The sequence below is a fragment of the Eptatretus burgeri genome, chromosome 12 (genome assembly GCF_056783735.1).
Source record: "Eptatretus burgeri isolate ZD-2024b chromosome 12, Ebu_testis_v1, whole genome shotgun sequence".
Classification (NCBI taxonomy): Eukaryota; Metazoa; Chordata; class Myxini; order Myxiniformes; family Myxinidae; genus Eptatretus; species Eptatretus burgeri.
In genome coordinates, this window is record NC_140972.1 from 18,304,644 (window position 1) to 18,310,807 (window position 6,164).

Sequence of the window (6,164 nt, forward strand, 5' to 3'; positions counted from 1 at the left end):
TTTAGGTTCATTTTATTCACAAGAATTACAAAAGACAAAGATAAATTGAAATTTTTTGACTCCGCCCCTTTTTGGCTCCACCCACACAAGCCCCCGCCCACACAAGCCCCGCCCACACAAACCCCACACAAACCCCACCACACACCCCCCCACAAGCTCCAATAAATTGAAATTTTTTGACTCCCCTCCCTTTTGGCTCCCCCCCCTCACGCCCCCCCCACCGCCGCCCCGCCCCCACCAACCCCACACAAACCCCACACAAGCTCCACACAAGCTCCACACAAGCTCCACACAAAAACTCCACACAAGCTCCACACACACAAACCCCACACAAGCTCCACCCATATTCATCATATTCACATAATTAGTGATTAGTTAATTAGTTCCCCACACACACAACATGTTTATTTAATTAAAAAATTATCCACCCATCCACACAAGCTCCACTCATCCACCCATCCCCCCATCTCTCCACCCATCCATTTATCCACACAAACCTCATCCACATAAGCCTCATCCACATTCACCCCTCCCACACAAGCTCCACCCACATAAACCCCTGCCCATATAAACCCTGCCCACATAAACCCCTCCCACATAAGCCCTGCCTACACAAGCTCCACACAAAAACTCCACACACATAAACCCCTCCCACACAAGCTCCACCCACATAAACCCCCGCCCACACAAGCCCCACCCACACAAGCCCCACCCACACACACACCCCGCCCACACAAGCCCCTCCCACACACACCCCACCCACACAAGCCCCCACCGAAGCCCCGCCCACACAAGCCCCGCCCACACAAGCCCCACCCCCTCATCCCCCCTGTGCGCCCCCCACATTTGACCCACCACCTCCCTCATCCCACCCCCCACCCTTCCCCACACACACACATGGGGAGGGGAGGGATGGGATGAGGGGGTGATGGGTCATTGGGGGAGCGCACCTGCGCCCCCCACCCGCCCCCCCCCCACATCTCTTTTATTCTTTTCTTGTAATTCAGAATCAAGTAATTGTAAACAAAACAAATATAATTTATTAATATTGAAAATATTAAATATTCATTTGCGAGAATGTATAATCTTTCCCAGCAATCTTCTTCAGATGTCTTGTGATTTCGAAACTCAGACACCATATTCTGTTTTGAAACAAAAAGTGGATAATAATTAGGTTCTATAAAGATAATTACATGGTAATATGAATAAGCCTCGTTGACCACTGAATTAACACACCAGGAGCCTGTCATCCTTTCAAGGTCAATAAAATGAATTCCAGTGTACTGACAAAACCACGTCCAAACTAATGATGCAACCAACATAAGGCGACATTCTAAAGAGAGAGTGATATTAATAATAATTCAGAAATATTTACCTCCAGAAAATCATGTGTTGTACGAGTGATATTAATAATAATTCAGAAATATTTACCTCCAGAAAATCATGTGTTGTACAAGATTGCTTCAACAGCTGATGTTGTGCGATAGTGCTGAAAAAAAAAATAATAAGTCAAGGGTATAGATGAAGAGACAGACAGGGAAAGCAACACACACACACACACACACACACACGCACACACACACACACATACACACACACATAGACACACACACACGTGCCTCACCATTGGTTTAATTCATTCGAGATCAGAGACCAGTCATTATAAATCATTGGCCTCTTCAATAAGAGCAGAGAGAGGTAGGTAGAAAGACAGACAGAGAGAGAGGCACACACACGTGTCTCACCATTGGTTTAATTCCTTCGAGATGAGAGGACGTGATAAGACTTCATGCCACTCATTGTAAATGTCTTTCAATTCTCTTCTAAAATCATTGATCTCTTCAATAAGAGTATTAATTTCATGAACCACGTCGTGATATGTAAACTCAATTTCTTCCAATGCCCTGTCAGGGAAAAAATATATATATATATATCAGAATTATCATGATTTAATTAATAATCATTTGCTTCATCGTTCAAAGAGAAAAGCATACACAAACTTACCAACTCTGTAGTGGGCTGTTGGCTTCATCGGAAGAAAGATCGTCCATGCCTCAGTTGTAAAAATGAAAATCCCGTCTGGCAGAAACTTTGTCTGGCGAACCGCTTATAAAGCAACGATGAGGAGATTGCTTAATCATTGGGTGTGGGCACAGGAAATGACAAGCTTCTCTTAATGATCTCATCTGGCCACCGCCCGAGTTGCAAATCATTTTTGTACATAAACCACGCCATAAAAGTTTTGATTCAAATGTTTTCAGTTCGTGTTCTGAGATAAAATATAAACACGAGACCTTGTCTCACAGAATAGTTCCTATTTTTTCACAGCATGACAGTCCAAAACCACTTCCTCATTCACACAGCACGGCCGTGTCAAAAAAACACTTCCTCATTTTCACGGCATGAACTGAAAACATTTGAAACAAAACTTTTTTATGGCATGGTTTATGTACAAAAATGATTTGCAACTCAGGCGGTGGCCAGATGAGATCATTAAGAGAAGTTTATCATTTCGTAATGGCACAAAAGGGGTATCTTAAAAAATATAAAGATTCAAATGTTTTGTTTTTCAATATTTTAGATGGGGATTATTGTGCAAAGAAAATTAAACTATTGAAGGAATTTGAGAATGAACAAATGTTTATAGGTTCAATGAGTGAGCTAAACAATATGCATTGGTTATTTGATAAAGAGTGCCCCGAGGCTTAGACGTTTCAGATATTTCTTTAGAATCACCTTTAACAAATCTTTATCTTGTTGTATGGGTTATTTGATAAAGAGTGTCCCGGGGCTTAGACGTTTCAGATATTTCTTTAGAATCACCTTTAACAAATCTTTATCTTGTTGTATGGGTTATTTGATAAAGAGTGTCCCGGGGCTTAGGCGTTTCAGATATTTCTTTAGAATCACCTTTAACAAATCTTTATCTTGTTGTATGGGCTATTTGAATAGAGAGCCCCTCGGTTAAAAGGGGAAATAAAAAAATGACCGTTTTTACAGCCATTTTTCCCTGCTGTGCAGGGGTTTGGCTTTTTCTTGAGGCAATGTTTTATGGCCGGATGCCCTTCCTGACACCAACCCTGGTCGCCTCTTACGACACACAGGGATATGGTACACCTATTCTAACCGGGGCATACACCGGGACCAGTACACTGGCACTCATTTCGCTGACCTCGGAAGGATGGCAGGCTGAGTCAACCCCCTGGTGTTAATTCAGCAGCCAACGGGATTTGAACTCAGGACCCTGGGATCCCAAGCTGCCACCCTAACCACTAAGCCAACACCAGGCTCCAGGTTAAAAGGGGAGACAAATAAATATACCTTGGGCTAAAAAGGGGATTTATTTTTTAGGGGAAAAAAAAGAAAAATTTCATGGCTGAAAATCCCCCATTCATTTACATGGGGAAAAGTGAGCCAGAACCAGTATTCTTTCCCTACTCACGTCCCAACAACAGCCTGATGTTGGCTTAGTGGTTCGGGTGGTGGCTTGGGATCCTAGGGTCCTGAGTTCAAGCCCCGTTGGCCCCTGAATTAATATACACCGGGAGGTTGACTCAGCCTGTCATCCTTCTGAGGTTGGCAAAATGAGTACCAGTGTACTGGTAAGGGGGACACTGCATCAGTGGCATAGCCACGTCCCAACCAATGATGCAACCAGCAGCCACAGGCTGCACTCGATAGAGAAATTAGTCCGTGAGAGGTCATTGCGGAAAATCACCCAGGCTTTTTCAGTGGGCTGAAACCAAATGGCGGATTAAGATCCTCTGCAAGGTGAATGTGGGCTCACCAATGATAAGCCTGTTTTTAGTTTTAATTAAATAAGGCTGTTAATTATCTTCAAAAGGGGTGTTTGACTTCACGCAAATACCCAGTTTTCATTGCAAAATTTCAGGTGGCCAGTTTTCATGGTTTTGGAGTTATGGAGGAGAGAACCACACACACACACACACACACACACACACACACACACACACACACACACACACACACACACACACACACACACACACACACACACACACACACACACACACACACACACACACACACACACACACACACACAATTATTATTAATACAGAAGATAGACAGAAGATTAGAGATAGTGGTCCTGCTTAATTTTGGCAGTATTCTTGGCCAAAAACATGACATTGGAAAAGTAATTGGACTCAACATTTCTCTTTTATCTTTTTCATGAGATAATGAGGTCCTTCTGCACGAAAGACAATGTCCCACATAAAGCTGAATATTAAGACATTAGTACTAGCAATAAGTGTCCACAACCATCCCTGACCATGATGTGGAACGCCAGCCGAGGCCCTCGCTTTTTTGATACGGAATGGCCTGCCTTGGACAGCGATAACAAGCCGCTTGCTAACGGAACACACTCCAGCACTTGATCGCTTGCTCCACGAGTCAGCAGTAAAACCTGGATTTTCTTTTTATTTACAAGCCTTTAAACCTATTTAAACCTTTATTTACATTGAATTATAAACTCCAAGACTGTAAAAAACAAATTGCCTTCATAATACTTCCAAGAACAATGCAATACATTGATATATATATATATATATATATATGTATATATATATATATATATATATATATATATATATATATATATATATATATATATATATATATATATATATATATATATATATATATATATATATATAGATATATATATATACACACACACACACATCATGAGAGGGACTGACGTGTATCAGGGTGAGGAAGAGGCCTCCATAATGGCTATGTACCGATCAATAAAGACTCCATCTCCTCAATTGCAAATAAACATAATCTTATTACAGTGTATAAGGGTGGTTGGTGTATAAGGCTGCTTTTGGAGCAATAAACTTCTGCATTTTTAAAATAATTCTTTTATCACAATTACAGTACACAAGAGCCTTGCCGTTCGTGGGTTTTCCCTTCACGGATTCGCTCTCTGGTGATAAATTGATTGAGGCAAGGTTTGCGAATTGTGGTCAATGTGTTCGAATAATCGTGGGTTGATGAACTATCTTCCACATTTATTCACCTCATTAACATGTGCCAGCAACACAATAACCCCCTCAACCCCCCCATCCCCCAACATAATCATCACCATCATCTCCATAAACTCGTCTTTATCGGCACCATCATCAACATCGCCTGCATCACATTATTGGATCAAGTTTATCATCATTATTATTAAATGTAAGATTCATGATCTTAAAAACTCAAGCAAATAACCTTCATTTTATGTTCTCCATACAGGAAAATAAGCCTGGTGTTGGCTTAACAGTTAACGCGGCTTGAGTTTGAGCCCCAGGTGTGCCATTACATCACACCAGGTGGGTTGCCTCAGCCTGTCATCCTTCTGAGGTCATCAAAATAATCGATCTATAATTCCAGCAATCTCTGTGTGTGTGTCTGTCTGTTTGTCTGTCTGCGACCGCCGTTTCTCGACGACCGCCAGTCCGATCTCATTGAAACTTGCCAGGAATATTGCCGGGGACCCCCAGATGTGCCTTTTCGAGGTTTGATATTGATCGAACGAGCGGTTCCCAAGTTACGGCCATTTTATTGCTTTTTCAGTGTTGAAAAGGTGTATATATGGCAGCTAAAGGTGTCGTTCCACCTTCTCACCTTATCATGCGATTTTTTCCCCAAATTATTAATAACCCGACGACCACCAGTCCGATCGGATTGAAACTTGCCAGGAATATTGCCGGGGCCCCGCGGATGTGCCTTTTCAAGGTTTGATATCAATCGGACAAGTGGTTCCCAAGTTACGGCCATTTATCTGTCAACCAATGACAGGACACGGTGCTATGACGTCACAATTCTTTTTCTTCGTTTGGTATGACGTTACAATCGACACTGGGGACCTGATTATGTGCCTTTTCAAAGTTTGATATCGTTCTTCCTCATCCATTTCAGCTGTTTCCCAAGTGTTTCCCAAGGTTTGAAAGCTTTCTCCCAAGGTTTGAATTAATTAATTAATCCCAAGGTTTGATTCTTATTTAATTATTACTTAATTGAATTATTTAATCCCAAGGTTTGATTATTATTCAAGTTATTAATTAATCCCAAGGTTTGAATTTTCCCGAGGGAAACAGCTGTTTCCCAAGGGTTTGAAAGCTGTTTTTTTCCCAAGGTTGGAATTAATCGTT

At 41.8% G+C, this 6,164-nt stretch overlaps 1 long non-coding RNA gene across 2 annotated transcripts; it reads right to left on the reverse strand.

Moving 5' to 3' along the window:
- Positions 1 to 983: 983 nt before the first annotated feature.
- Positions 984 to 2,455, reverse strand: LOC147015192 (uncharacterized). 2 transcript variants are annotated; one of them, XR_015050234.1, is made up of 4 exons: positions 2,005 to 2,455; positions 1,746 to 1,904; positions 1,432 to 1,489; positions 984 to 1,142 (listed from the first exon to the last, which is right to left on the reverse strand). It is a non-coding gene; the product is annotated as an uncharacterized LOC147015192 (long non-coding RNA). The 2 variants fall into 2 exon arrangements; XR_015050233.1 differs by having other exon boundaries at positions 984 to 1,489.
- Positions 2,456 to 6,164: the final 3,709 nt, after the last annotated feature.